This window comes from Acomys minous (assembly GCF_964271855.1).
Source record: "Acomys minous genome assembly, chromosome: 6".
In the NCBI taxonomy this organism is placed as follows: Eukaryota; Metazoa; Chordata; class Mammalia; order Rodentia; family Muridae; genus Acomys; species Acomys minous.
In genome coordinates, this window is record NC_140487.1 from 33700640 (window position 1) to 33712656 (window position 12017).

General features: G+C 36.7%; 1 long non-coding RNA gene across 1 annotated transcript in view; it reads right to left on the bottom strand.

The window, feature by feature from the left end:
* Positions 1-4825: 4825 nt before the first annotated feature.
* LOC311600358 overlaps positions 4826-12017 on the bottom strand; it is a 36142-nt gene continuing 28950 nt past the window's right edge. Inside the window, exon 5 of the long non-coding RNA XR_014780220.1 lies at positions 4826-5237. This is a non-coding gene — a long non-coding RNA (uncharacterized lncRNA). The remainder of the gene's footprint in view (positions 5238-12017) is intronic.

Sequence of the window (12017 nt, forward strand, 5' to 3'; positions counted from 1 at the left end):
GTAGAGCAGCATTTTGTCAGGATCGTGTTGTTCATATGTCTTAATTCATAACTTAGAAATGTGAATGATTTTAAGACGCAATATCTTGGAACTATTGTATCCTAATTAAAGTGTTTACTTCTGTTAGTCAGAGAACCTGCCTGGCTGATGTGAAAACTCAGCAAAAGAGTCTCTTCCCTGTTTCTTGACTCGGTGATACCAGTGGTCTTGTGCTCTCACAACATGACAAGGATATCTTTAAAGAAACGGCTTGTCTAGCTGAATGCTGACAAAACAATCATCTTTGAAAACCTTTAGTCCAATTACATGATATGTGAAGGAGAGCATAGACCTTGGAGATCACGTGGTAGGCAATGTCTAGTGGTCCACACTTCTGAGAGTTGTGCCATCATCACCTTCCCTGGGCTGCACTAAACAAGCTGAAGCACATCAAATGAATAATGAAAATCATGATGCTGTATCAATTCTGAGGTGAGTTTATATAGATTAGAGAGTCTCTCTTGGGTACTCACTCTTTCTCAACATGTTCATTCTGAGGCACAGAAGTCATACATATTGCAAGAAGTCTGTAGAGAAGCCTGTTTGGTGAGAAGGTAGCATCTCTAACAGAGAGAAAAAGGGAAGCTTGCCAACCACATATGAAAGAGCATGGAAGTAGATTCTTCCCTTCCAGGGGAGACTTGGGAAGGCAAGCTTCTGGCTGGCAGCTTAACCGTACATAATCTGTGAAAAATCTTGCACCAGAACAGTTCAGTTGTTCTGGATTCCTGGCCTAGAGAAACTGTGGTCTAAACATGAGTGATGGGGCTGGAGCTATGTCTCAGTGGTTAAGAGCATTTGCTTTACTCGAGTACAGTTCCCAGCTCTCACATCAGGCAACTCACAACCACCAGCACACCCAGCTCCTGTTGATTTAATGGCCTCCCCTGGCCTCTGTGGCACTTGTACACATGTGTGCGCACACCCATTAAATACATGAATAAAATATGAAAGTTAAATATTTTAGAAATGTGGAGAAATGCTTAGATAAAATGTTATGTGGCAATAGTTGACTAACATAAAAGCATATGCTATCACAGCATATCAGCATGAGTATGTAAAAAAAACAATCAGATGACATCCTCTTATGTATCTTTGTCTAATTAGATAATCGTCTCCTAATCAACATTAAGTGTTTTAGTTATTTGGGTTAAAATTGGAAAACTCAATTTCTCTATTCAAAATAATGCCTTTTGATTTCCACAAAAACTCATGTGTGGAGGGGAGTTGCAGGGGGCATTACGCTGGACCAAATGGTCATCTGTTCTTTTTGACACTAAGTGGTTGTATTTATGCAGATTTGGTGAGATTTATTTTAATGAACAAGTAAAATATGCCCTTACGCACTATTTATACAAAAAACAAAACAAAACAAACAAACAAACAAACAAAACCCTGTGATCTGTATGGCTATCAGTGGGCTGCTTACTGCTAAAGGTAATTTCATTCTCCTCAATTTTGATGTGCACCCACTTAAAGCCTAATTAACATCTATGACAATTACTGGATTTACTTTCACATTCAGCAAAATCTCTGCTGTTACTTTATATGAGATCTCATTTCTAACTTGGTATAAGCAGTAATGAAGGGAAGGTATTTTGAATCCAAGCAGCGAGACACTGTAAAATATTTATGCAATATATTTTTCAATTTATACAGCTATTGCATCACATGTATACCAGTCACTTAAGGTTTGGGTTTTAAATTATTGACTAAAAATAGCTCAGCTTTGACGACCAAACCTTTCCATTCATGTTGCTAAAATCTATGCTTCATAACTAGCTTTACATTTCATGTTTTTGTGCATTTAATTAATCCCAGATAAATATAATTGTTTTGTAAATAAAATATGGCACCTTTTCACATTAGTACATGACTGTAACAGAAAAAGAAATGAATAGAATTTATATATCAATTATTCTATCATAATGAATGGTGTTTTGTTTTGTTTTCACAAAACAGTAGCACCCAGTGATTTTTCCAAAGCATCTTTCCAACTTTTTCCGAGTTGTCTTTGCAGCTGCAAAGCTTCCCACAGCTGGATTAGTCCCTGTTATGCTTAGTTCTCTCTTTTGCTTTACTTTGCTTCTCATTTTGTTTCATTGGGTTTTGTTTTGTTTTGTTTTTTTGTAAAATTAGGTTGACATACTTTCCAGTTGTATGCATAAGCTAATGCCAACTGTAATCGTGTCCTGTGATTTGGTTATTCTAATATTGATCTTCATATAGGTAGTGCTAATGAGCTACTGCTATGGAACAGACAAATAACATTTACAACACCAAACAAAATACTGTCTTAGAACAAACAAAGGGCTACAAAAAGAAATTAACTTCTAGGTGAAGTAAAATTTGTCCTTGCTTCTCTAGCAGGGCAGTCCTGTGCTATTTTGTTATTGCTTGTTAGTATGTATGTGAGTGTTCTTTATTCATATTTCCTAACCATGTGTAAATATGACCACAGTGTATTCATGTTCTGGATGTGTTGTTTTGTTTCTTTGTGATGGGGCATCACTGTAGTAGGATGGCTTACCCAGGTTAGCATCTGATTTGCAATAATCACCTTGCTTCATTCTCCCCAGTGCTGAGGTTGTAGAGATGACCTATATGACCAGATTTGAACATTGATCATCAGCTTAATTATTAATAATAAGTATGATAATGTATCAGCTAGGTTTAGACCAGACAAACTTTTCCTACAGAGAAGAAATGGATGTAACACATTTGTCTTCCAAAACTGAGTTTTATCTGCTTGACTTATCTACCTGATCAAAGCTATAAACAACAAAAAGATACTGATTTCAAATCATTGTGTTTTGAATGATAAGTTCACATCACTCATGTATGTTAAATGTAAATTTTAGATCTAATTATCATTATATTCTAAAAATGATTTAAAATAATTATAATGGAAGTGTTCTCAGAAATTGGTTGAATAGAAAATATTAATTTAAACAAATTCATAGTTACAACTACTTCCACATTTGCTATATAAAACAAGGAATTTCTTAATAGTTGTATGATTTTGGAGGATGCTTATGTTTTATGTAATTTCACATTAGTGGGTTTGATTCTCTTCTTAATCACTTTCTGTTTGAATATTTTATGTAACACATATAAATAAAATTTATATTAACAATCAAATGAGAAAAAAAATCAGAGTTTTTGAAGAAGTTTTTGATGTTATACTTAATAACAGAAAATTTCAGGCCTTAATAAGAAACTTTAAAAATAGTTATTTTATTTTGAATGTATATGCATGCATGTGTGTAAGTATGTGTGTATATGATATGTGTGTGCTGGCATAGTGTTTTGTGAACCGTGTAAAGCTTACCCTTCTTCATTCAAGTGCTGGTTTCTCTACTCCACTACCTAGTTTCACTCGAGACATGACATTGTAATATTTTTCTAAATATCTCCTGCCTCAGGTTTGTGTAAACATGCCAACCATTTGTTCTCTGTTCTGCTAATAAAACAACCACTGAACGCAGAATGATAGAGAGAGGCGAGTGGGAGATCTGGGTGCGGTGAAAGGAGGACAGAGGGGGAGGAAATAGGAGATTGTACCATGAGGAGAAGACCAAGAAGCATCAGGAGAAATGAGCTGGAGCTAGGAGATGATTAAAAAGGCAAGTATTATGGGAAATATTGCTGGGAGGAAGCTAAGACTACCTTGGAGGTTTAGGATAGAATAATCATTACTTAGTATTGTGCTTGAAACTAATTAAATAAATCATACTTTCCATGTGTTGTTACTTGCGTAAATAACTGGCTAAAGATAAACTACTGTACTATGGTTTGGATCACATTAATATCCTTCTACATCTATGTAGGGCAATTGTGTCAAAGTCTACATATTAAGTGTAAGAGAAGAGTTTGTGGAGTCAGTTCTGTTCTACACAATTCTGTTAGTATTGGGGATCAATTTCAGGTCACAAAGCTTACTCTGCAAGACAAAGAGATGAATAAAATATGACAGAAAAACCAAAGTTCTAATTCATTAAGAAAACTGCAAATTAAACAATATTAGAAAAGAAAAACTTTGTAAGACAATTTAAACCCTCAGTGGAAAGTTTCAGCAACAGACTGGATTATACCAAAATACAGAGTCAGGGATGGAAAGCAAAGTAAAATAATTAGATCACTCAGTAGAGGTAAAAGAGAATTAAAAACTAATTATAAATAGACATGAAAACAATTTAGCGCATTGTTAAAGCACATATCCTCCAAAATACTGATATAGGAGTGTAACACGATAGTGAGAGAATAAAAGATATCGTCAGTAAACCATAGAAGAAAAATGTCTAAACCTTAAGTGACACACATCTGTATACAAGAGATATATAAAAACACCAAGTAAATAAAACCAGAAAAGAAATTTCCATAGCATATTAAAGTTAAAACATTCGAAACACAGAATAAACAAAGGATGTAGCAAGCTATAAGAGAGAAAAAATAAACTCACTTACAAAAAGAGGCTGATGAGAATATAAGCAAATTACCTGAAAGACAAATTTAAAGCCAGCGGAGCCTGGGAAGATGTACTTCAAGTCATGAAAGACCACAGCTGTCAACACAAACTATCTATTTAAATTGAAGGTGAAGTAAAGACTGTGTGTAATAAATTCAGACTAAAACAGCTTATGACCTATCACTACAGAAGATCCTAGAAGAAATTCTTCAATCTGTTGATAAAGACAAGGACACTCAAGAGGTCTCAGGGAATAATTGTACAACACCAGGATAAATTGTAGGCATACTTTTAAAATATATTTTATTGTGGTTTCTTATATATCTCTACTTCCCTTCTCCACCCCAATCCCTTCCAGCAGCCCAACACTAGCTAGGAGAGAAAGCAGGTTAATGGGGAGGCAGGTGTAGTTCTCTTTGACTACTCCCTGCTGGTTAAGGTCATTGGGTTCGTTGGGGCGATACCAGTCTTCAATGTCAGGATGTTCAGCCAGCAACAGCAAATGCAACAGCAGCCAACTCTCTCCTCCAAGTGTTCTTCTCACAGCCTTCATTTCTCTTCCTCTCTAGGCTCTCATATTTACATCCTCTCAGAGTCCACACAAGATGTTTTCCAGCTGGCAAAAACCACTCCCCTACACGAGGCAGTCTCCTGCCAACAAAGATCATGTGCCCTGTCAGGAAGCTGTTATCAGCTGTGGACAAATTGGAGCAGCTCCTATATTCCACACCTGGGATTAAAACAAAGACATATTTACATATTTACATAACATACATAACCCCAAACTTCCACAACAACAAATAATCAAAAGGGAGCCAAGAAAGCATCAGCCAACCAACCAAAACAAAACAACAAAATGACAGGAATTAATACACATCTTTTGATAATAACTCTCAGTGTTATTTATCATTATAATTAGCTGCTTTTCTATTGTTTCGATAGACACCCTGAGCAAGGAAACTTGTTTAATTGAGCCTATGGTTTTATAGAGTTAGAGTATATGATGGTGAAATAAAAAAGGGAATGGAGACAGGAGTGGATAAAAACTCACATCTCAAACAGCAAGCAAGAGACAGAAAGAGGTAGCTTGAAATGGCATAAATCTTTTGAAACTTCAAGGCTCACCCTCAGTAACATACTTTCTCTAGCAAGGCGGACCAGATAGTCCTGAAATAATTACCAACTGGGACTAAATATTCAAATGCCAGAGAATTATGAAGGATATCACATTCAAACCACTACAGAACAAAGTGGAACTAAGAAACAAGCAGGTTCAGCATTTTCAATATCTAAAAAAATAGATTTTAAACCAAAACTAATCAGAAGAGACTGTAGAGAACGATGCACCAACCATGGACCATGCATGGAGAGGACCTAACTCCCCTGCTTAGATGTAGCTAATAGGCAGCTCAGTCTCCATATCTGTCCCCTAATACGGGGAACGGAGGCTGTTTCTGACATGCACTCTTTTGCTTGCTCATGGATCACTTGCCCCTGGTAGGGCAGCTTTGCCAGACAACAAAGGAAGAGGATACAGGCAGTCCTGATGAGACTTGATAGGTTGGGATCAGATGGTAGAAAAGAAAGGTTCCCCTTTCTGGGGACTAGGAAATGGGGAGAGAAGGGAAGAGGGAAAGAAGGTGAGACAGGAAGGAGATGAGGGAGGGGCTATGACTGTGATGTAAAGTCAATAAATTACAAAAATTAAGGAAAAAGAGAGATGGGGAAAGTTACTACTAATTAAGGGGAAAATCTACCAGCAGGTTAATACAACCCTAAACATGCACTTGCCAAACCTAGGAGCACACAGTTTCACAAAAATAACCACTGTTAGCTATAAACCATAAATTGTCCCCAACACAGTGGTAGTAAATCATTCTGGAGGTACCTTTAAGGCAGGAAGCATTACATCTCAGTCATAGCCTGAAATAAAGCTTAATGTCAAAGCAAGTTTTCCAACATTAATTCTTTTTGTAATCTTGTTTAGATTTCACATCCCAGTCATATAAAAATGTTATTTCTATTTCATGGCTACTAAAATAGTAAAAATAAAAATGGAAGAAATAAGATCCTTCTTAGAATTCAAATGCAAAATGTTGAAAACTGTTGCTTTGTGATTAGATTAGACATTAAAAAGCTGCGTAATTTAGTTTAGTCTTTAACATCACAAACATCAAACAAATTAAGTGGTATAAAGAGTGTAAAATATAGTATCAGGTAGTTTCTAATTTCAGGAATAAATTAGGAAATGACTCAGAAATTCTAGCTGTAAACTCTAGCTAATTAGCTGGTATATCAGAATGCTTTTGTATTTTCAGACTCTTTCAATATTACAAGGCATATTATTATGATATTATTCCTTTAAAAATCAACAAAGATATTTCTAGATGAAAATTTTCTTCTTACAATTAAAAAATGACTCTACAATATTGAACTACATCCTGGAGAAGAAATGTTGTCTATCTGTGTTTAGAAGACATTTATCATTAAATTTGGAGGGAGAAAGCACAAGACTTTCTCAAACACTGTTGATGAACCTCCTCGGAGCTTCCTGGCCTTACCTAAATGTTTGCATCTGTTGGGTTCTGGAAGGATCAGGTGCCAAATGAGAAAAGCACAGTGGAGTCTCTTCTCATGGGGCAGACAGCCAATAGTTGGTAAACAAAACAAAACAAAAACAAAGATGACAGGCAGATATTTTTCTCTGTGTTCTTCCTCCTAAGGAACTGTCTGTTTCAGTTTTTAAGGAGGATCCAATAATGACACCCCACGTCATGACACCACTTTGCATTTCTTTCCAACCTTTTTTTTTTTTTTTGCCTCACTTTCCTTTTCTGTCACTTTAGTGTGATGAGATTGTGACTTTATTTCCTTAGTTCATGGACACAAAAGCCCTTCCTGCTTCCCAAAAGAGACAAAACTAGGGACCTTTTGAGCTCAAGTTATATATGGGAAATTTTATATTGCTACTGTAATTCACAAACATAAAATCCCTAATTTTGAAATAGAGTACTTAGTGGGTTTAATTTGAGACAGAGTACTGATGGGTAGTACAAGCTAGACTAAGACTCAATACTTGTCCTGCCCAAGCTCCTAATAGCTGCAGTTACTATAAGAACTTTAGTATATAACTACACATATCACAGGCACTGTCTCCTTAAGGACAGAAGAATTAGGAGAATGGCTTTGTAGTACTGATAAAGTTGTAGATACATCATGAGCCCAGTTTTGGACATTTAAACTTGAGGTGACTGCTAAAGACTCTCATATCGAAAGAACAGTTATTGCGTAAGTGTAGATTTTGAAAAGGAGGTCCAAGATGGAGGCATTGTCTTCAGAGGCCATACCACACCAGAAAGATAAGATCTCCTAAAATTTAATGTTGATGTAAGGATATGGTTCCAAAAAACAAATCAATCAACTTCCCAGTTTCCAGGTTAAGAGACACACAATGCCTCATGGTTTTAGAGGGAAAGAGTTGCTTTTCATAGGAAAAATGTAAACTAATATATGCACCGGGTTTGAAAAGAACAGAAAAGGGTGAAAAGGAACTTAGAAAGCAGAATGCATACTGAATGTTGAAATGTCATTAATTCAATAAGAACTTATTTTATGAGGTGGAGAGGGTGAAAAGTTGATTGGAATATTCAAGAGAGAATAGAGGGAGGAAAAGTGGGTGTATAGACTTATCATTCATAGAATTTGGTGGAGAGGAAAAGAATGAAGTGGGGAGCAGGAGGAAGCAATGAGGTTATAGAATGGGTTTTTCAATGTTTTTGAGAGAAATATTCTTCTTTCGGATTCATATAGTAGACAACTAAAAACTGGCTCCTTGCAGCTTGATAGGCAGCCTACTCATAACAATAGGAAGAATACAAAGATGGAGATGAGGAAACAAGTTGAGATTGTAAGGCTCGCCCAATCTTTTCTCATTGGTGTTTTCTTAAGTATTTGAGCTGACTGGAGGCATTGGTGGCAGCTGCACAGAGCTGAAGGCAGCAGCAGCAGCAGCAGCAATACATGCAAACCTTTAATCCCAGCACTCAGAAGACAGAGCCATATGAATCTCTGAGTTTAAGGCCATCATGGTCTACAGAGTGAGTTCCAGGATAGCCAGAACTACACGGAGAAAGCCTAGCTTGATAAACAAACCAACAAACCTTTTAAAATGAAAGACCTATAGCCTTTCCTCCTCTTTCTTTCTTTCTTTCTTTCTTTCTTTCTTTCTTTCTTTCTTCCTTTCTACAAAGTCTTGGTTTGTAGGTTTGCAACCCAGGATAGTCTAAGACTCAATGCTGGAATAGAAAATCAAAGAATTGGCTCATCTAAAGATGGAAAACTAATTGCTGAAGGGCTGAGATTATAGCAGAGAAGAAATATTGTCTAGGTGAATAAGTGGATGAATGGCATGTGGACTTACAAGGTAATATCTGGCATTGTCAGGAATGGCTTGGACTCCCTGGCACTGTGAGCAGGTGTAAACTATCTGATGTGGCTACTGGAAGCAAAACTCAGGTTCTCTACACGAGCAGTAAGTGTTTTAACTTCTGAGTCATCTATCTCTGCAAATAAATAGCTAAGTTTTCTAAATTGGATGATTTTGCACATGTATACATATGTCTTATTTACACATATGTGCTTTCATGTTTTCATGTGTGAGAATATACATGTATCGGGTGCATTCTTGTGTGTGAACACTTGTGCAGAGGGCATCAGTTGGCATTTGGTAACTTCCTTCATCACTCAGCACTTTCTTTACTGAGCCTGGCTCCCTCATTGAACCCAGAGCTTACCTACTTAGCTAGTCTACTGTATACTTTGTTTCTGCTCTGTAGAGCCTGAGTATAGGTGGACCACAACTTCTAACTAACAACCATACAGTTTTATGTGAGCATTGGAGATCTGAATTTTAGTTCTTACTCTTGTGTTTGTCCACTGAGTTTACCCACTGAGCTATCACCTCAGACCTGATTTGTAAGCTATATTTTTTCTTCTTTTTGCTTTTTGACAATGTATTTGTGCCAGGGCATGGTGGTACACATCTTAGCACTCAGGGAGGCAGAGGCAGGCAGATCACTGTGAATTGAAGGCCAGCCTGGTCAACAAAGGGAGTCCAGGACAGCCAAGGTTACACAGAGAAACCCTGTCTAAAAAACTCAAAAAGAAGAAAGAGAAAGAGGAGGAGAAAAAGAAGAAGATTTGTACATACTAGACACTAAGAACTATTAGGAAGATTTCTCTCTGTCTCTCTCTTTTTTTTTTTAAACCAATTTGTTTATAGTAGTACATACCCTGTGAGTGACTATGGCTGGGATTAGAGTTTTGACTCATCTATTAAGTGACTATCAAGCATGGTGAGTAAACTTGTAAATCTCCAGGACTCCAAGCCTTAAAAAGTATTAGTGGAGTTAAAAAGCAGCAAACATTTCTGATGTAGCCAAATATTAAATCCTTCTGGTTTAAGACCTGTCATTCTCTTTCACAACATCTATATTTTAGTACTGAAGATAAAAGCATCAAGTTTTTGGATGAGTAAAGACCATAACTATCTTCTGATAAAAAATAATTTTATAAATAAGCAGTGAGGAGATTGGCCTTGGTAGGTCTTCGGCCACTCTTCTAGACTGGAATTGCCATTATCTGCAGGGTAAAATTTCAGATAATAATGAAACAATATCTTGAAAGTGAGACTGGATGGGTGGTGATGTATCTCAGCTGGCAGAGAAATTTCCTGTATTCTGGAAACTCTGGATTTGAATCCTGTGTAAACCAGGCATGATAGCAGCTGCTGAGTCCTCAGCACAAGTGAGGTAGAGGCAGACTTATCATGACTTCAAGGTCATTCCTAGCTATATTATGAGCTTGTGGAAAACAGAGGCTATGTGAGACACTGAAAAAAGAAGAAAGATGGGAAAAAGGAAGGAAGGGAGAAAGAAAGGAAAGAGAGAGAGAGATAGAGAGAGGAAAGAAGAGAAAAAAGAAGGGAAGAAAGGAAAGAAGGAAGAAAAGGGATATCAGGAAGAGAGAGAGTTAAGGAATCTTCATATACTCTTATGTAGTTCTAGGGGTGAAGGTAGAATGACATGTTGCCTGTTTTGCATCACAGTGTTCAAATTTCTGCCTGTGATCTCAGTAAAATAATACAGTTCTAATGTTCAGTCCTTGAAGTTTTCCAGATCAGATAATGTGCTAAAGCAGAAACCCTTTTTGGGCCTTGTCTTTTTTCTTCCTTCTTTGTCTCTCTGTCTCTCTGTGTCTGTCTGTCTGTCTGTCTGTCTGTCTCTCTCCTCTCTCTCTCTCTCTCTCTCTCTCTCTCTCTCTCTCTCTCTCTCTAATACATGAAAAGGCCATCTTTTAATAGAAAAAAATAAATGATTGACCAAGGCAAAGCTTCAGCATAAAAATATAATGGATATAAAAGGATTTCTTCATCCCCAAATTTCCAAAGGGCATAACACAAAAGTAGGAGAGTCAGTACTTTTATTTCTATAAAAAATAAAAATAAATTTTAAAAAGGGAATGAGTGAAAGGACAGAGTGCAGCCATAAGAATAAGAAAGAATCATCATCTGGGAAAGAGATTAAAAATACTCTGCATTTTAAAACCAGCACTTAAGCTATTTGCTGATAGATTGTCATGTCTCTTTTTATAAGCATCTAGCATAAATTCTTGCTTCATTCCCACTGGGAAACAAAGCAAGTGTTCCGGAAGACACTTGTGGCGGAAGTAGCTTTCTAATAGAGTCTGTTCTCAGACATTTGCATTCCTAGCTTCTAACCAGCTGTTTTTCAGAAAATAGCTAAGATCCAAAAAACAGTCAAAGTCGAAATGTTTAACCTAACCAGACTCTTAAAGCTGTACACACTGTAAGTATTTTTACCTCTGGTGTATTCTCTTATCTGTTGACTCCTCTTTGCTTTGTAGACTGGCTAGCAACCTTCCCCTAGAAGGCCAGTCTCCCTACTGCTTGTTTTACAAAATAAAAAACAAAACAAAACAAAAAATTGTATTGGTAATGATTTTTCTCTTAACACAGATGCCAAGAACAATTATTCTACCTTCTGTGTCCTCTGGTGATGCTGCAAACAGATATATACATTGTCCCTGAGTAGCATGCTTACAGAGCACCCAAAAATACCAAAACAGAAGGTGTACAAATCCCTGTATACAACTGTAATATTTTCTTATGATCTACACAATCCTCATATATACTTTAGATCATATCCAGATTATCCACACCTAATACAATGTTAATTATGTGTGTAATGTATTCATGTATATTATATATTAATTTGCATGTGTGTAATTTATGTTATACACAGTATATATGTAATGTATGATCATTACACTGTATTGTTTAGGAAATACTAATAAGGATTTAGACTTTTGAAGGTCACACACAGGAGAATTGGCCCTACCCTTCATAAAGTCAGGGGCTTGCGGGGTGAAGACCCAGGCTTACAACCAACTCAGCTTCCAACCAGGCTCTGATCCAGGGTCCTGAGTTTGC